The following is a 20995-nucleotide window of genomic DNA, read 5'->3' on the forward strand; positions in this document are numbered from 1 at the left end:
TGACGTGATGACCTTGATTATCGACATAGATATAATCCTTAATGATCCTAATATTTAGATAATGTGATCTTGGTCATTAATGACGTGATAACCTTAGTGCCCAATTTTGACTAATAATTAACAGTAGCAACATTAGCATTGTCATAAGAGCTAGGGTATGTACATATAAGTACTCTTGACTATATGAAGAGTACCTGGCATAAAATCCTATGGTCTTCCATTTACAATACATATATTGCACATATACATATCCACAATATACTTATAGACATGAGTAATACATAACAATCAGTTTCAAACCACTCCAATAATAATACTGCCATGTCCTTTAGGTGTATAAATCAATAGTTTTGCCTATAACTCATGATGGTCCCATGCTTCAAGAATATGCACTAGTTTTTATATTAAGACCTATTTACAGATGCAAAAAGAAAGAAACAAAGTGAGGTAACAAACCTCATCACATGAAATCTATAGGGGACTTTGGCTGATAATTCCTGGTCTACCTACCTTTATAGGAAGGAAACTATATCTATGCCCTCATTGTGACCAATGGGCGACTGAGTATTTAGGGTGTAGATCCAAAACGATTCACGTTTGGATAATGTAAGTTCTCTGCTGCTACCTCTCACATCAATTGGTATAAACTCCAGGATCGTAAATGAAAAGTTTTCCCTGTTGATTACAGAGTTATGTTTTTCTTTATAATGTCTTGCCAGACTATGAGTGGTTATCTTGTTTTTTATATTTCTCATATGTTCTTGCACCCTAATCTTAGTGGCTCTTTTAGTTTTCCCTACATATGACATACTGCAACTGCAGGTAATTCTGTATACTACGAATTCTGTATTACAATTCACCAAATTATGTAATTTATAGGTTCTCCCTGTATCCAATCTATATTCAAAAGGTTTACGTTCCATATGCTTACAACATATGCACCTTGAACATGGAAAGCACCCCTTAGTAGGGATAAGCGAATTGACTTGGGATAATGGGGTGTCAGAATTAACCATTCTACTTGGGGCCATTTTGCTTTTCAAGTTTGGAGCTCTATGGAAAACGATGTCAGGTTTTCTTGGTAAAGTGGGGCCCAAAACCGGATCCTTTAGAAGGATTCCCCAATGTCGATCTAAGATCTTTCTGATGGTGTGATTCTCCCGATTAAACTGGGTTACGAATGGTCGGTAAGGTCGTCCGATGTTTTCTGGCTCTTTAACCCGAGGTTGCAACATCTGTTTCCTGTTTTTAACCGAAGCTTTAGTCATAGCTTCATTAATTAGGTCATGAGAGTAACCTCTTTCCATAAATCTTTTTTGTAACATAGTGGCTTGTTCCCAGTAATCGTTAGTATCACTACAATTACGTCTCAGACGTACAAATTGTGCAAATGGGACTCCTCTTTTCCATGTCGGATGGTGGCAGCTAGACTGTGGTATAAAGCTATTTGCGTCCACCTCTTTGAAATGCGTTTTAGTCTTAACAGTTTGTCCAGGATGACCCATCAGGACTAAATCCAAGTAATCAATATTACTGGAGTCCACTCTGTGGGTGAACTTAAGATTGAAATCATTTGTGTGTATGTAAGAAATGAAATCGATGATACTGGCTTCATCTCCTCTCCAAATTAATAAAAGGTCGTCAATATATCTCTGATAGAATAATATATTGTTGGAATATCTTGAATTGTATATAAATAGATATAGATAGATTCATCTGGTAACTTAATGATATATGGGGGTTAAATATCCCTGTCACTTTAATTATTAACCATGGTTTTATTAGTTAACAATTGGGTAGCACTTTAAAGTAATACATGGGGGTTGAGTATAATTAGATGAAATTTATAGATTATATATCCGGTTGGTATTAAGTATATCTGGTTGGTATTAATTATACAATTGTGGTATCTAACATATTCCATATTTTCACATTATAATGTGGTAATATATGAACATTATTTAATCGTCTTGGTTTGAAAGAATCATAAAAGACAAGTCACACACGGTGAATTTATAATTATATTTATTAGTTAATTGTCAGCCACGTAAAGATGTTTGTTAAAACCTAAATTAAAATAGCACATTGATATAATTTTGGGTAGTTGATCTAATAGAAAAGACATGAGCTTCACTAATAGAGATAGAAGTCTTTATACAGCAATAAATATAAACAATTACTTTGTGTTCACGAGTGTTGGAACGCACGGACACAGGAAGCCCTATGGTGGTGAGACGCACGATGCGCAGGTAGTCCGAAGTGCGCCATGATTACATTTGGTTACCATAGAGACGCGGCATCACGTGGTAGCACAACCCGGCGGATACAGGAAGCTATACAGTATTGAGGCGCATGACGCGCCGGAGGGCGGAAGTGCGTCGTGGCATCATTTGGTTACTGTACTAACAGGAACTCCAATTTAGCGGTGAAACGCATATTAATTACGGGATTATGGCACGCAATTTTTCAATTAATTACCCCTCCATATGCATAGTAAGTTGTAGTTAGACTTGTGAAAACAAGGGCCGAATTTCAACATTACACACACATACCGGTATAGATAATATAAGGGTAAAGGAATAGGTAATATTTAAGAATTTAGTTTATTAAATCACAGGAAGTGATGTCACTTATAGTGGGGTTTAAAAACCCAGTGCTTTCAGTCACAATTTTATTCAGCAGCTAGGAGCATTGCAGAAGGTGGAGAGGTGAGCATGTTATTCTGATGGTCTTCCATGTTCTCTTGGTGTGTATTAATAATATGAGTCTAAAACGTTTGGGGAATTATGTCAACTCCCAAAGATTTCTTTGTGTATAGTGATTTTGTATGCATATAAAAAAATTAAGTCATAGCACTGTATTACATAAGCACTATCTTATATAGCTAACAGCTTTTGGTATAAATTATAATGAACCCAGCCTGAGAAGGGTTCAAGTTGCCTGGATTATTAATGTCCATTAGGTGTGTCAGTATTCTATACTCAATGATAGTATTATAAGAAAAAGGTTGGGTACACTATCCCAGCTATATCGATCTATATTAACAAACTCTGGCAAACCCTCAGCCAATTTAGGACATTTTTTCTGCATCGGATTACAATTCTGATACAGCCACTGTCAACCGGAATGATTATTATATTTATATTACAGTTAACTGGAATGATTAATATATTTATATTATAGTTTTCTATATATTTTCATTCTACTCCACCATAGGTACGATTACAGTTGTCTACCTTATGTTGAATTCACGCTTGGATGAGATTTATTGAATAGCTGCTTTACGAGCTAATTTTCATACAATTGGTATGTATGGAAATAAAATATGGGTAAAAATAAATAAATAAATTAATAGAATTTTCAAAAGAAATTTTTTTTCGATATGCACTGTACCCATATATCATTAGGAACTTATTTTTCATCATAGGTTCGAATACAAAATATTTTTTAAAATCATCAAACTAAGTCCGTATAGTGGATAACACATTGAACTGGTCACATCTGATGTTTTGTCCAATTGGTATGTATAACATTATACCAATATCCATCTGTATGACTTTGAATGAGCAACATCTAAATGATATGTTATGTCCCTCTTTCTGTAATAATGTGATTATATGTTAAAATAGTGTCAACTGCATTATATAACAAATAAGTTAGCTTTGATCCCTCTAAGAAAATTCCATTGTCCTTGTTATTTCAGTTTGTTTATCTCCTCTATTCCTCCTCGTCTATAATTTTTTCCTATAATTTTTTCCTACCACAATATATATGTAACACGTGTTATAATTTTACAGATATTCCATGTGGTGAAATCGAATTCGACACCACTTTTAAGTGTTTTAATTATCTCTTGAAGACACACTTAATTTGCTTATCCATATTGTGAACCTTTGGTATGTAGATATTATATTTACTATTGACATGAAACCTATATTGGTAAATGTAACAATATATTTATGAAATGTTTTCTGCATTGTTTAGATTTCAATAAACCCCTGATGAAGTCTGTAGACGAAACGCGTTGGGTTGAGACAGCGATTTTGTCATTTCTATAAGGATGAATAATCATTATGTCAATCTATGATTGAAATGAATTGTCACCAATACAAACATTTGTAAAAAACATCGTTTATTGTCAATTTAGGATACATTGTGGTACAGCTTATTTTATTGTATCTTATAAAATAAATAAGTTGATTCTTATGACTGTGTCATTGTATAAGTAAAAACGTTAGATATACCAAAGATTCACATTAGCTCCCGGGGAATCTTTTTCTTTTTTATATATATATATATATATATATATATATGTAATTTTTCTATTTTTAAACCTGCTGCTCTTTCCCAACTGTGTGGATTACAGGGCTTGTGAATGCACCAACCAGCCACTGCAAGAACAATAGATATATTATATATATATTATATCCATGCGTGTAATAGTGGCACTCACTGTCCATTTAACAGCCACCGGGGTGCCCTCCTTCCAAAGTGTAGCCAGTGATGGTTCTCTGGGACGGATTACTGCTCCTCTCCTCTATGCAAAAAGAACCAGGCGGCACTCCACGGATTTAAACAAGTATAAATGTATTCAAAGTGAATCAAAGCATTACAAGCATAGTGGACACCAACGTTTCAACGCCTCCTGGGCGTTTTTGTCAAGGTGCTACGCTGTGTTGTGAAAAACAAAACAAAGACCTACTAACATTACCGTTGTCTTTTCTTACCTTTTAAAGGTATGTGTGTAAGGCTGCCTCCCCTCCATGCCGGCGTCCTCCTCGGACCGGGAGCCGCGTCCACTAGCACTTCCGGGTAGACGCAGCGGGCGTGATGACGTTCATCACTGCGTCCCACCTGATTGGCCTGCGTGCGGCTGTACTCCATTGCCAGGCTGCAGCTCAGTTCCCACTGGATCACAGGGCTCATAAATGCACCAACCAACCAGTACAAAAATATATTATACAGTATGGGGTATATGCAATTCACGGCGAATCGCGGCAAATTATCGCCGTTTTTAAATTCGACACAATTCGACAGGTGAATTCCGGCAGGTGGCTGCCGGAATTCACCATATTCAATGAAAAACGGATTCGACAGTCCCGCGGGCGAAAAACGGCCGATTTGCCGGATTTTGCCGCGATTTTAAAAAACGGGAAAAAACGGGAAAAACACGGGGAAAAAATGGCGTGGGATCCCCCCTCCAAAGCATAACCAGCCTCGGGCTCTTCGAGCTGGTCCTGGTTCCAAAAATGCGGGGGAAAAATTGGGCAGGGATCCCCCGTATTTTTAAAACCAGCACCGGGCTCTGCACCTGGTGCTGGTGCAAAAAATACGGGGGACAAAAAGAGTAGGGGTCCCCCGTATTTTTTACACCAGCATCGGGCTCCACTAGCTGGACAGATAATGCCACAGCCGGGGGTCACTTTTATGCAGTGCCCTGCGGCCGTGGCATTAAATATCCAACTAGTCACCCCTGGCCGGGGTACCCTGGGGGAGTGGGGACCCCTTCAATCAAGGGGTGTGTCCCCCAGCCACCCAAGGGCCAGGGGTGAAGCCCGAGGCTGTCCCCCCCATCCAAAGGCTGCGGATGGGAGGCTGATAGCCTAGAGTAAAATGACAAGAATATTGTTTTTTTCCAGAAGAACTACAAGTCCCAGCAAGCCTCCCCCGCAAGCTGGTACTTGGAGAACCACAAGTACCAGCATGCGGGAGAAAAACGGGCCCGCTGGTACCTGTAGTTCTACTGGAAAAAAAATACCCAAATAAAAACAGGACACAGACACCGTGACAGTAAAACTTTATTACACACTGCCGACACCCACATACTTACCTATGTTGACACGCCGACTGCCACGGTCTCCGACGATCCGAGGGTTCCTGTGAAAAAAATTATACTCACCTTCCAGCGTCCAGAGGTACATCCACGTCCAGAGATACATCCACGTACTTGGCAAAAAAAGAAAACGGACACACGGACCACCGGACTGAAAGGGGTCCCATGCTGACACATGAGACCCCTTACCCCGAATGCCGGGACACCACGTGACTCCTATCACTGAAGTCCCTTCAGCCAATCAGGAAGCGCTACTTCCGTGGCGCTCACCTGATTGGCTGTTCGCTGTCTGTGCTGTGACAGCGCATCGCACAGCTCGGTCCATTAGTTTCAATGGTGGGAACTTTGCCGTCAGCGGGGGGGTTACCCGCGGTCAGCCGCTGACCGGCGGGTGACCTCACCGCTAGCCGCTAAGTTCCCACCATTGAATATAATGGACGGAGCTGTGCGATGCGCTGTCACAGCACAGACAGCGCACAGCCAATCAGGTGAGCGCCACGGAAGTAGCGCAACCTGATTGGCTGAAGGGACTTCAGTGACAGGACCAGGACCAGCTCGAAGAGCCCGAGGCTGGTTATGCTTTGGAGGGGGGACCCCACGCCATTTTTTTAAAAAATTTTCCCGTTCCAGCACTCTAAAAAAATAATAATAATAATAATATTTTAAAAAATATATAAATAATACTTGTGCCTCCAAAAAAAAAAAAAAAAGTACCTAATCCCTTCTAATATAAATAGATATGCTATTCCCCCCCAAAAAAAACACCAAAAAAAACATGTTTAAATTTTTTTTTATTGTTTTCACCCTCCAAAGTGTGGCGGATTGAAAATGACGAATTTACTGTCTAAAAGCACTGCTGTCGAATTTCCAAACTTGAATTGAATATGCTTTTGTCGAATTGCAGCACTTGTATCATTGCAGAAAAGTCGAATTTGCAAAAAGTCGAATTTCAAAAAGTCGAATTTTGAAAGTCCGTTTTTTTGACGGAAAGCACTGAATTGCATTGACAATTTTTTTTTTTTTGGCGAAAATGACCCGAAATTCGACAATTTCGGGAATTCGACCGCAATTGCATATACCCCTATATATTTTATTTTTATATTTTTACACCTGCAGCTCGGTTCCAAGTGTGTGGATCACAAGGCTTCTAAGCGCACCAACCAACCAACCAGTGCAAAAACCACAGATATATATTTTTTATTTTTCTATTTGTAAAATTGCAGCTTAGTTCAAACTATGCGGATCACAGGGCTTATAGATGAATGTGAACAAAGTGCATCTGAGTAAAGCACAGTCAATACAGCAGAGTACGGTGTAACAGACAGCAGCGTGCAGTGTGTCCATATATGCACAGTCACTATACTGCACAGCCACAACTAGTCTGAAATCTCTGGATGGACACGGCAGAGTATAGCACAGAGTGCCCCTATATATGCACTGTCACTATACTGCACATCCACTTAGAGAAGTCTGGAGTCTCTGGATTCTGGACACAGCATAGCCTAGTAAATAGCAGAGTATAGTGCAGCATGTAGCGTGCCCTATATACACTGTTATTAACAAAACTGCTCCCACTTTGTAAAGTCTGGAGTCTGTACACAGGACAGCCTAAACAGCATAGTGCAGCACAGTAAACATCAGCATGCATTGAGTGAAATGGTGCCAAGTCCCGGCTGCGGTGCCTTATATGGAGTCCAAGTACCGCAAGACTCAGACACCAAGAAGATGATGTTCGGCCTCGATGTGGAATCTGAGTCTGGAGTCTTGGATACCACTGTTTGGAGCTGCTCGGATTCCAAGTTATCCAAACCGCTCATCTCTTCTTAATACACTCTTTGTGGTATTTAGCTTAAGAAATGTGACGCTGCTGTGTTTAATTTATGGAATGTGGCACTATGCCGTCAGCACCCTTTAACTCCACAGCTTGTGACAATGGCTCTTGAAACTGAGTATCCCCTTGCCCGGGTCATTGGTCACTTAGTTACTCATGTACTCACTCAGACCTTTTTAGAGGAGGTGTTCACTTGCTAGACCAGTATTTAACTGTTCCTCTCTTTAACATGATGGCTACGGGCGGCTATGCCTCTCCTCACTCCTGACTGTGTCCAGTCTCCAGCTTCGGCGTCTCAACACCCGCTCGCCCGGCACTGGGATCTCCGGCAGTACCCTGCTGCTTACACCTCTGCAGCGCTGCTCTCCCTGCCCAGCGTCTTGTGGCTGACACTTGTCCTCAGCTCCCACTCTGCTCCGCGCCCAACACACATCCAGTACCTCATGTCTTCCTATATCGCTCCTCCTCCTTCTTCCCACAAGGCACTCCTTTACCCATACTACCCTGCCCAATCAGCAGTCCGCATCCACACCATGTGAAGGGACAATTGTCCCAGCTTAACCACTCTTGCTGTGCCAGCTCTCTACAGCTTCAGACCTGTAAATAACTTTTAAAGGGGTATGCACACTATTTTCCGGGTTACCGTATGTCTATACATTGAACAACTATCATTCAGAAAAGTCGTTACATTTGGTCGATTATCCAGTGTATAGCCAGCTTTAGAGGCTTTAACCAATCTGCTCTATGTTAAAATAAATACAGTCCTACCTAAACAGGTAGGACATGTCCATCTCAGTACTGTATTGTCTAGCATGGGGTGTGTGCTCTGTCTGCTGTATCAGTTCAGGGGTGCTAAGTCTGCTGTATCAGTCCAGGTTGGGTTCTCTGTCTGCTCTATCAGTCCAGGGGTGCTAAGTCTGCTGTGTCAGTCCAGGTGGGGTGCTCTGTGTGCTGTATCAGTCCAGGGGTGCTCTGACTGCTGTATCAGTCATGGAGTGCTCTGCCTGCTGTATCAATCCAGGGATGCTCTATCTGCGGTATCAGTCCAGGCGTGCTCTGTCTGCTGTATCAGTCCAGGGTGCTCTGCCTGCTGTATCAGTCATGGGGTGCTCTGCATGCTGTATCAATCCAGGGATGCTCTGCCTGCAGTATCAGTCATGGAGTGCTCTGTCTGCTGTATCAGTCCAGGGGTGCTCTGTCTGCTTTATCAGTCATGGGGTGCTCTGTCTGCTGTATCTGAAAGGGGCGATCTGTCCATCTATCCAGGGGCTCCGCCCCAGTGTAAAATTAAAGAGATATAAAAATCTGTTCCTTACTCGCAGCCTGGTAGCTCTGAGGGACACAGAATCTCTGCAGAAGTATTTTTTTATTTATTTTTTTATTTTCACATCTACCCATTTGATATTTACAGCCGAGATGGGTGAGTATTGATTGTGGGATGATGGATTGAAAAGACGTTGCCGTGTTCAGCTAGGCACATGATAGACGGAATGTACACTGTACCTCAGGAATTCCAGCTAGCTAAGGAGCTGTTTCAGCTGCAATGGTTCCTAGTAAACCTCTTGGCTCTGATACAGCACATCTCAAAGCAAAACATGCATTATACAGTAGCAGAAAACATCTCTCTGGAGTATAACACCTGTCTATATCTATTTCTTACTAATAATGATTTTGAAAAACTTTAACCTATTCGCTGCTGGAAATGCTCTATAATATTAGTACAAATAATATAATTATAAAACAAATATATTTTTTGTTTGTGCTGTACCCCAGTGTACTATACAATTTTTTTATTTTCATAAGTACTGTGACACTGCGGTCAGACCACAATATATTATTATTTTGTAATCACACACGTATTGTGCGACACTGTTGATGAAGGTCAACCGCAGTGTTTGATTACTATTTATGATGCACACACATATTGTGTGATGCTGTGGGTGAAGGTTGTACTACAGTAATATATTTTATTTCCTACTCAAACACGTACTGTGCGACACTGGTGGTGAAGGTCAACCGCAGTGTTCGATTACTATTTCTGACTCATACATGTATTGTGTGATGCTTTGAGTGAAGGTGGTACCACAATAATATATTTTATTTCCTACTCATACACGTATTGTCTGACACTGTTGGTGAATTTAAACTGCAGTGTAGTGTGATTACTACAGTCTCTAACTGATACGCGTATTGTGCCACACTGTTGGTGTTTAATTTTTTGTTCAAATTGTGTGTGCTGTACACCACTTCATTCATTGTTTGTGTATAAATATGAGGATGAACAATTGAGAGGTGAGCAGGAAGCACATACTAGGGGAGCAGGATACAGCCAGCAGTCATGACGATACAAGTCCGTCAACATCATCTACTAAGGCTGATGCCCAGGGGCATAGAAAGCTTAAGTCAGGGCATGTAAAATCATTTCATTTTAGAGTGGTAAAGAAATAAAAAAGGAAAGTTAGCTGCAGAGGCAGTAAGACAAACTGTGCATTCAGAATCATAACCATCCGACATTCCTGAGGAACGTTTAAGGGTGTCCACTTCAGCTACAGTATGTGTGAGTCTGACATTTCTCACTCTGCCCTCATAGAGGAGCTTCTTTTACCTCCTTCCACCATTTCTACACCATCTGTCCATGTGGGGAGTAGTACAAGTAATGATGGTGACGATGAGGACATAATAGAAATTGAGGATTCGTGAGTGGAAGTGGAACAGGATGAGGGGAATATGTGTGTACTACTACTATCTGACACTGAGGAGGTTGATGATGTTGTTTGTGTAAGTCAGCCACCAGTGCTTGCATTTATTGACCGTGATAAAAAGAAATCAATTGTGATGCCTGGGTAGAAGACCAAAAAACCCACCTCTTGGGTGTGGCATTATTTTTACCCCAATCCTGACAATGTTTGTGAAAGCATCTGCTTCATTTGTGAGGCCAAAGTTAGTAGAGGTAGGAACGTTAGCCATCTAGGCACCTCCTCCATGTTACGTCATTTGCGGCAAAGACATGAAATTTATTTTACAAAATTATAATGTAATTAACAACTCATCATTAACATCCTCATTCCTGAGCTAAAAAATTATTTTGTTGGGGCCCAAACAAACCAGTCATTTCATCCACAAGTGATGATCCCTGTCACTGAAATGATTAGTTTGTTAAACTGTGCATGTCCTCCAGAAAGTACACGGGGACCTGAGATGGTGGATTCCAGAGGGGACGAATTAATAATCTGTGAGGAGGGGAATGTACACAGTGAAAGGGGTGATGAATCGGACGATGATGATGAGGTGGACATCTTGCCTCCGTAGAGCCAGTTTGTGCAAGGAGAGATTGATTGCTTCTTTTTTGGTGGGGGCCCAAACCAACCAGTCATTTCAGTCACAGTCGTGTGGCAGACCCTGTCGCTGAAATGATGGGTTCGTTAAAGTGTGCATGTCCTGTTTATACAACATAAGGGAGGGTGGGAGGTCCCAAGGACAGTTCCATCTTGCACCTCTTTTCTTTGCATTATGTGCTGTTTGGAGCATTGCTGACTGTGATGACAAACATTTGTATCATTTATTAAACTTCCACCCTGTCTGCCATTGCAGTGCCATTCTGTTTCCTAGATGTGTCATGTTGGAAGTTTACATGCCACATGTTTTTGCCATCCACTGCTGTTGCTTAGCTTAGTCATCCAGCTACCTCCGTGCAACCTTTTGGCCTAAACTGGATGGAAAGAATATTATGAACTGTGAGGTGGTCAAAAGTTACCAGCGCCGTAACTAGGTGTGTGCAGAAGGGGCATTGCCCACAGCGCACACCTAGTTAGAGCGCATATTCCCCGTGCGCTCCCACTGCCCGTCCGCCAGCGCGTGGTGAGCCAGCTCAGGACTTTCACCCGTGCTGGCTGGTCAGTTGTGCTGTTGTGACCTCAGAGGCGACGAGACCAGCGTGAGGACGGAGATTAGCTGTAAGGCAACGGCAGCTCCCTCCCACTCCACTGCACTCCGTCACACTCCGCCTCGCCTCAGGCACCGTGCCTGAGGTGAGGCGGAGTCTGACAGAGTGCAGTGGATTGGGAGGGAGTTGCCGGAGGGTGTTGGGAGAGGCAGCGCTGTGGCGCATACAATGCTAAAAGTGATGCTTTTATTAGGCGCTGGGGTTCTAATTAAGAGCAGGACTGAACCAGTAATCCTTCACTGCGTCTGGTGCCCAGCCCCAAGGAGGAGTCAGATCAAAGGTATGTGAACGAAGCTCTCCCTCCTCTATCCCCCCCTCCCTCCCCCTTCATCTCTCTTCCTATCCCATTCACTGCCATCCCCTCTGGATAGTAATGTGTAAAAAAGGGACGCTGTCTGTCGTAATGTGTAAAAAGGGGATGCTGTCTGCCGTAATGTGTAAAAAGGGGACGCTGTCTGCCGTAATGTGAAAAAGGGGATGCTGTCTGCCGTAATGTGTATAAAAGGGGACGCTGTCTACCGTAATGTGTAAAAAAGGGGACGCTGTCTGCCGTAATGTGTAAAAAAGGGGACGCTGTCTGCCGTAACGTGTAAAAAAGAGGACGCTGTCTGCCGTAATGTGTAAAATAGGGGACGCTGTCTGCCATAATGTGTAAAGTAGGGGACGCTGTCTGCTAAAATGTGTATAAAGGGGACGCTGTCTGCCGTAATGTGTAAAAAGGGGACGCTGTCTGCCGTAATGTGAAAAAGGGGCACTACCTGGTGTAGTGGCGCTACTGTGCGGCGTAATTTGAATAATGGAGACTACTGTGCACCATTGTATGAATTTGTATTATTTTGTGGCCACACACTTCTTTCCCGTGAAGCCACACCCCTATAGTTTTTTGCGCGCGTCTACGGCGCGCACTGCCGTTGGTTTACGTTGGCGGAGGGCGCCGATGCCGTTTCTTGCACACAGTGCTAAAATGTCTAGTTACGGCACTGAAAGTTACTGAAAATGATTGGATATTAATGTTATTGAGGTTAGTAGTACTGTAGGAACAAAAACACCCCAACAAATTTTAGCTGTTTTTCTGAGTTTAAAAAAAAAAATATACAGATCCAAAACTCGCAACGGAGTTAGAGGCAAAACAAATCCATATCCAAAACACGAAGAAGATATTGGGCCTAATTCAGACCTGATCAGAGGTTTGTGCAGTCTCTGCACAGACCAGGGCTTACTCATCCAGTGTGATGATCAGGGCCGAAGCTGACGTCAGAAACCCTCCCTTCAAACGCCTGGTCCCTCCTGTGTTTTTCCGGACACTCCTCTAAAACGGTCAGTTGCCACTCACAAACGGCCTCTTCCTGTCAGTGCCCGTGTGATCGCTTTTCTCGCACCCTCCTGTCGTTGCCCGGCGCTCCCTGGCGCTGCGGACTGACGCGCCTGCGCATTGCGGTGCATACGCATGCGCAGTTCAGATCAGACGCAGCCTAGCGATCAGGTCTGAATTAGCCCATAGATCCAAAACGAAAACCCAAAACCCGAGATTTGGGCAGGCGCACATCTCTAATTTGAAGCTCTGTGCTGGATTCACTGCAATTAGGCTTAGATGGAGATATAGATGTAGCTGTGGTCAGCTTTGCCGCATGTGGCCTAGCATCACAGCCTGGCGTATTATGTCGCACCAGCGACATAGCACACCATGTGTGCCTGTGCAGACATACCCATGACTACATCTGTCGCAACGTGAATGTTATAAGCAGTGCACATTGCTTAGGGGAAGTCTGTTACCTTTAACATTCTTTACTTTTCTGCAGACCCCAAGAAGTACATGTACACAATGGGGGTCATTCCGAGTTGTTCGCTCGCAAGCGGATTTTAGCAGATTTGCTCATGCTAAGCCGCCGCCTACTGGGAGTGAATCTTAGCATCTTAAAATTGCGAACGATGTATTCGCAATATTGCGATTACACACCTCGTAGCAGTTTCTGAGTAGCTTCAGACTTACTCGGCATCTGCGATCATTTCACTGCTTGTCGTTCCTGGTTTGACGTCACAAACACACCCAGCGTTCGCCCAGACACTCCCCCGTTTCTCCAGCCACTCCTGCGTTTTTTCCGGAAACGGTAGCGTTTTTTCCCACACGCCCATAAAACGGCCTGTTTCCGCCCAGTAACACCCATTTCCTGTCAATCACATTACGATCGCCAGAACGATGAAAATGCCGTGAGTAAAATTCCTAAGTGCATAGCAAATTTACTTGGCGCAGTCGCAGTGCGGAAATTGCGCATGCGCATTAAGCGGAAAATCGCTGCGATGCGAAGATTTTTACCGAGCGAACAACTCGGAATGACCACCAATATTAGTAGGCCCAGTTGTCAACGAGTTTTAGCTATTTAAAACTTGATGCTTATAATAAATGGGCAATTATAATTAGGGCAGTACGGATGGTGTAATGGTTAGCATTGCTGCCTCACAGCACTGAGGTCATGGGTTCCATTCCTACCATGGCCCTAACTGTGCAGAGTTTGTATATTCTCCCCGTACTTCCGTGGGTTTCCTCCAGGTACTCAGGTTTCCTACCACAATCCAAAAATATACAGGTAGGTCAATTGGCTTCCAACAAAAATTAACCCTAGTGTGAGTGTACATGTGATAGGGAATATAGATTGTAAGCTCCACTTGGACAGGGACTGATGTGAATGGCCAAATATTCTCTGTAAAGTGCTGGGGAATATGTGTGCGCTATATAAATAACTGGTAATAAATAATAATAAATAAATAAATGGTGCTCCAGCCTATCAGCTCAACTTTAATTTTTCAAATGCATGACAATTGGCAGCTGATTGGCTGGAGCACCATTTATCATACGTAACAAGTTTTAAATAGCTAATATTGATAAATGGGCCCTAAGTCTATGTTCATACTCTTGCTCAGGGGTTGATGGATCAAGATGTGAAAAGAGTGGAGATGTAGATTAGTGAAGTTGCCCATAGCAACCATCAGCTTTGAGAAAGCATTTATCATGTACATTCTATAAAATGGTAGGGGAATGCTGATTGATTGCTATGGGCAACTTCTCCACTGGTACTTGTCTCTACTGTTTTCACTGCTTGATACATCAACCCTAAGTTTAAAATACTTTTACCAGAGCTCTTCTAGTACTGTAAACAGCCAGTCCACCCTGATGTGTTCATAGCGTATTGAAATATGGTTAATATACCATTGAAACAAAACGTATAACCATTTAAATTAACTAACAATATATGCAACAGGACAAGAGAATAAAATTGATGATTTTTATTAAAGTGCTAAATAAAACTCATACCTTAAAATGTCTTAATTTTTGGTAAAATGTGAAATTTTGTTTCATAGAAATAAATACAATGCTTATTTCAATTTAGTCAATACAAGTTATTATGGATAAAACTACTCCAGCGCCCATCTTTGCACAGCAGCCACACTGTTTTATATTTGTATAGAATATACTTTACATTAAATTATCTTTTTTGTTGGCTATCGTCATTCACACTGTACTCTTGGGACGGAGCCTGAAGTTGACTGTTAGGCTGTGAATGATTATAGTTACCAGCACCATACATTTAATGATAACTGGTCAAACCTGTCGTTTAGGTGGCTGGTTTGCACAATTATTTACCAAGTATGGTCAGCTTTAGTGACAAGTTTAATCTCTTAATTAGAGTGGAATAATGATGATTAAAATGTGCATAATAAAAATTTTATATTACAGCAGCTGAATGTGATAAGATTGTAAGCTTGCGAGCAGGGCCTTCCTACCTCTATATCTGTCTGTTTTTTACCCAGTTTTGTTCTATTACTGTTGTTCTAATTGCAGACCCTCCAACATGACCCGCCCCACTAGGTACAAAATGCTCTGTTTCTGGACTTCCCTCTTAATTTATGATTTCCATCACCTGTGTTGAACTAGTTAAATGATGAGAAAGCTGATTCTTCACAGGTGATGGCAATAATAATTTAAGAGGGGAGTCCAGAAACAGAGCATTTTGTACCTAGTGGGACGGGTCATGTTGGAGGGTCTGTAATTGTAAAGCGCAATGGAATATGCTGCTCTAGCTATTACGGTAATTCATAAATAAATAATAAGAATTTACTTACCGATAATTCTATTTCTCGGAGTCCGTAGTGGATGCTGGGGTTCCTGAAAGGACCATGGGGAATAGCGGCTCCGCAGGAGACAGGGGCTCCGCAGGAGACAGGGCACAAAAGTAAAGCTTTTACAGGTCAGGTGGTGTGTACTGGCTCCTCCCCCTATGACCCTCCTCCAGACTCCAGTTAGGTACTGTGCCCGGACGAGCGTACACAATAAGGGAGGATTTTGAATCCCGGGTAAGACTCATACCAGCCACACCAATCACACCGTACAACTTGTGATCTAAACCCAGTTAACAGTATGATAACAGAGGAGCCTCTGAAAGATGGCTTCCTAAACAATAACCCGAATTAGTTAACAATAACTATGTACAAGTATTGCAGATAATCCGCACTTGGGATGGGCGCCCAGCATCCACTACGGACTCCGAGAAATAGAATTATCGGTAAGTAAATTCTTATTTTCTCTATCGTCCTAAGTGGATGCTGGGGTTCCTGAAAGGACCATGGGGATTATACCAAAGCTCCCAAACGGGCGGGAGAGTGCGGATGACTCTGCAGCACCGAATGAGAGAACTCCAGGTCCTCCTTTGCCAGGGTATCAAATTTGTAAAAATTTACAAACGTGTTCTCCCCTGACCACGTAGCTGCTCGGCAGAGTTGTAATGCCGAGACCCCTCGGGCAGCCGCCCAAGATGAGCCCACCTTCCTTGCGGAATGGGCCTTAACAGATTTAGGCTGTGGCAGGCCTGCCACAGAATGTACAAGTTGAATTTTGTTACAAATCCAACGAGCAATCGACTGCTTAGAAGCAGGTGCACCCAACTTGTTGGGTGCATACAGTATAAACAGCGAGTCAGATTTTCTGACTCCAGCCGTCCTTTAAATGTATATTTTTAAGGCTCTGACAACGTCCAACAACTTGGAGTCCTTCAAGTCGTCTGTAGCCGCAGGCACTACAATAGGCTGGTTCAGGTGAAACGCTGATACCACCTTAGGGAGAAAATGCGGACGCGTCCGCAGCTCTGCCCTATGTCGAATGGAAAATTAAATAAGGGCTTTTATAAAACAAAGCCGCCAGTTCAGATACTCTCCCGGCCGAAGCCAGGGCCAGTAACATAGTCACTTTCCATGTGAGATATTTCAAATCCACATTCTTTAGTGGTTCAAACCAATTGGATTTGAGGAAATCTAAACTACATTTAGATCCCACGGTGCCACCTTAGGCACCACAGGAGGCTGTATATGCAGTACTCCTTTGATAAAAATCTGGACCTCAGGGACTGAGGCCAATTCTTTTTGGAAGAATATTGATAGGGCCGAAATTTGAACCTTAATAGATCCCAATTTGAGACCCATAGACAATCCTGATTGCAGGAAATGTAGGAAAACGACCCAGTTGAAATTCCTCCATCGGAGCACTCCGCTGCTCGCACCACGCAACATATTTTCGCCAAATAAGACGATAATGCTTCGCGGTGACTTCCTTCCTTGCCTTTATCAAGGTAGGAATGACTTCTTCTGGAATGCCTTTTCCTTTTAGGATCTGGCATTCAAACGCCATGCCGTCAAACGCAGCCGCGGTAAGTCTTGAAAAAGACAAGGACCCTGCTGAAGCAGGTCCCTTCTCAGAAGTAGAGGCCACGGATCGTCCGTGACCATCTCTTGAAGTTCCGGGTACCAAGTCCTTCTTGGCCAATCCGGAGCCACTAGTCTTACTCCTCTTTGCCGTATAATCCTCAATACCTTTGGTATGAGAGGCAGAGGAGGAAACACATATACCGACTGGTACACCCAAGGTGTTACCAGCGCGTCCACAGCTATTGCCTGCAGATCTCTTGACCTGGCGCAATACCTGTCCAGTGTTTTGTTGAGGCGAGACGCCATCATGTCCACCATTGGTTTTACCCAACGGTTTAATAGCATGTGGAAAACTTCTGGATGAAGTCCCCACTCTCCCGGGTGAAGGTCGTGTCTGCTGAGGAAGTCTGCTTCCCAGTTGTCCACGCCCGGGATGAATACTGCTGACAGTGCTATCACGTGATTCTCCGCCCAGCGAAGGATCCTGGCAGCTTCTGCCATTGCCCTCCTGCTTCTTGTGCCGCCCTGTCTGTTTACATGGGCGACTGCCGTGATGTTGTCCGACTGGATCAACACCGGTCTTCCTTGAAGCAGAGGTTCCGCCTGGCTTAGAGCATTGTAGATTGCTCTTAGTTCCAGAATGCTTATGTGAAGAGACTTTTTCAGGCTCGACCACACTCCCTGGAAATTTCTTCCCTGTGTGACTGCTCCCCAGCCTCTCAGGCTGGCATCCGTGGTCACCAGGATCCAATCCTGCATGCCGAATCTGCGGCCCTCCAATAGATGAGCCTCCTGCAACCACCACAGAAGGGATACCCTTGTCCTCGGCGACAGGGTTATCCGCAGGTGCATCTGAAGATGCGACCCTGACCATTTGTCCAACAGATCCCTTTGCATGGAATCTGCCGAAAGGGATTGCTTCGTAAGAAGCTACCATTTTTTCCCAGGACTCTTGTGCATTGATGTACAGACACCTTTCCTGGTTTTAGGAGGTTCCTGACCAGGTCAGATAACTCCTTGGCTTTTTCTTCGGGAAGAAAAACCTTTTTCTGAACTGTGTCCAGAATCATCCCCAGGAACAGCAGACGAGTTGTCGGCATTAATTTGGATTTTGGAATATTCAGAATCCATCCGTGCTGCTTTAGCACCTCTTGAGATAGTGCTAAACCCATCTCTAGCTGTTCTCTGGACCTTGCCCTTATTAGGAGATCGTCCAAGTATGGGATAATTAATACGCCTTTTCTTCGAAGAAGAAATATTATCTCGGCCATTACCTTTGTAAAGACCCGAGGTGCCGTGGACAAACCAAACGGCAGCGTCTGAAACTGATAGTGACAGTTTTGTACAACGAACCTGAGGTACCCCTGGTGTGAGGGGTAATTGGAACGTGGAGATACGCATCCTTGATGTCCAAGGATACCATAAAGTCCCCTTCTTCCAGGTTCGCTATCACTGCTCTGAGTGACTCCATCTTGAACCTGAACTTCTTTATGTACAGGTTCAAGGACTTCAGATTTAGAATAGGCCTTACCGAGCCATCCGGCTTCGGTACCACAAAAAGAGTGGAATAATACCCCTTCCCTTGTTGTAGAAGAGGTACCTTGACTATCACCTGCTGAGAATACAGCTTGTGAATGGCTTCCAAAACCGTCTCCCTTTCTGAGGGGGACGTTGGTAAAGCAGACTTCAGGAAACGGCGAGGTGGCTCTGTCTCTAATTTCAACCTGTACCCCTGAGATATTATCTGCAGGATCCAGGGATTTACCTGCGAGTGAGCCCACTGCGCGCTGTAATTCTTGAGACGACCGCCTACCGCCCCCGAGTCCGCTTGCGAAGCCCCAGCGTCATGCTGAGGCTTTTGTAGAAGCCGGGGAGGGCTTCTGTTCCTGGGAAGGAGCTGCCTGTTGCTGTCTCTTCCCTCGTCCTCTGCCTCGTGGCAGATATGAATAGCCCTTTGCTCTCTTATTTTTAAAGGAACGAAAGGGCTGCGGTTGAAAGGTCGGTGCCTTTTTCTGTTGGGGAGTGACTTGAGGTAGAAAGGTGGATTTCCCGGCCGTAGCCGTGGCCACCAAATCCGATAGACCGACCCCAAATAACTCCTCTACGCATCGCCTGTCCACTGTCGTGTCCATAAAGCTCTTCTGGCCGAAATGGACATAGCACTTACCCGTGATGCCAGTGTGCAGATATCTCTCTGTGCATCACGCATATAAAGAAATGCATCCTTTATTTGTTCTAACGACAGTAAAATATTGTCCCTGTCCAGGGTATCAATATTTTCGATCAGGGACTCTGACCAAACTACCCCAGCACTGCACATCCAGGCAGTCGCAATAGCTGGTCGTAGTATAACACCTGCATGTGTGTATACCTTTTTGGATATTTTCCATCCTCCTATCTGATGGATCTTTAAGTGCGGCCGTCTCAGGAGAGGGTAACGCCACTTGTTTTGATAAGCGTGTTAGCGCTTTGTCCACCCTAGGAGGTGTTTCCCAGCGCTCCCTAACCTCTGGCGGGAAAGGGTATAAAGCCAATAACTTCTTTTAAATTAGCAGTTTTTTATCGGGGCACCCCACGCTTCATCACACACGTCATTTAATTCTTCTGATTCGGTAAAAACTACTGGTAGTTTTTTCACACCCCACATAATACCCTGTTTAGTGGTACCTGTAGTATCAGCTAAATGTAACATCTCCTTTATTGCCAAAATCATATAACGTGTGGCCCTTCTGGAAAATACGGTTGATTCGTCACCTTCACCACCGGAATCAGTGCCTGTGTCTGGGTCTGTGTCGACCGACTGAGGCAAGGGACGTTTTACAGCCCCTGACGGTGTTTGAGGCGCCTGGACAGGCACTAATTGAGTGTCCGGCCGCCTCATGTCGGCAAACGACTGCTTAAGCGAGTTGACGCTATCCCGTAATTCCACAAATAAAGGCATCCATTCTGGTGTCGACCCCCTAGGAGGTGACATCCTCATATTTGGCAATTGCTCCGCCTCCACACCAATAACGTCCTCATACATGTCGACACACACGTACCGACACACAGCAGACACACAGGGAATGCTCTATACGAAGACAGGACCCACTAGCCCTTTGGGGAGACAGAGGGAGAGTCTGCCAGCACACACCAAAAAGCGCTATATATGACAGGGATAGCCTTATGATTAAGTGCTCCCTTATAGCTGCTTTTATATTAATATATTGCCATTTATTTTGCCCCCCCTCTCTGTTATACCCTGTTTCTGTAGTGCAGTGCAGGGGAGAGACCTGGGAGCCTTCCTGACCAGCGGAGCTGTGACAGAAAATGGCGCCGTGTGCTGAGGAGATAGGCCCCGCCCCTTTTTCGGCGGGCTCGTCTCCCGCTATTTAGTACATTTAGGCAGGGGTAAATATCTCCATATAGCCTCTGGGGCTATATGTGAGGTATTTTTAGCCTTTTTAAAGGTTTTCATTTGCCTCCCAGGGCGCCCCCCCCCCAGCGCCCTGCACCCTCAGTGACTGCCGTGTGAAGTGTGCTGAGAGGAAAATGGCGCACAGCTGCAGTGCTGTGCGCTACCTTAAGAAGACTGCAGGAGTCTTCAGCCGCCGATTCTGGACCTCTTCTTGCTTCAGCATCTGTGAGGGGGCCGGCGGCGTGGCTCCGGTGACCATCCAGGCTGTACCTGTGATCGTCCCTCTGGAGCTTCATG

At 43.9% G+C, this 20995-nt stretch overlaps 1 protein-coding gene across 2 annotated transcripts in view; it reads left to right on the plus strand.

Moving 5' to 3' along the window:
* Nucleotides 1-20995, plus strand: part of LOC135055108 (DPY30 domain-containing protein 1-like) — a 92655-nt gene that overhangs the window by 60245 nt on the left and 11415 nt on the right. The gene's annotated exons all lie outside the window — the stretch shown is intronic.

This window comes from Pseudophryne corroboree, chromosome 3, assembly GCF_028390025.1.
Source record: "Pseudophryne corroboree isolate aPseCor3 chromosome 3, aPseCor3.hap2, whole genome shotgun sequence".
Classification (NCBI taxonomy): Eukaryota; Metazoa; Chordata; class Amphibia; order Anura; family Myobatrachidae; genus Pseudophryne; species Pseudophryne corroboree.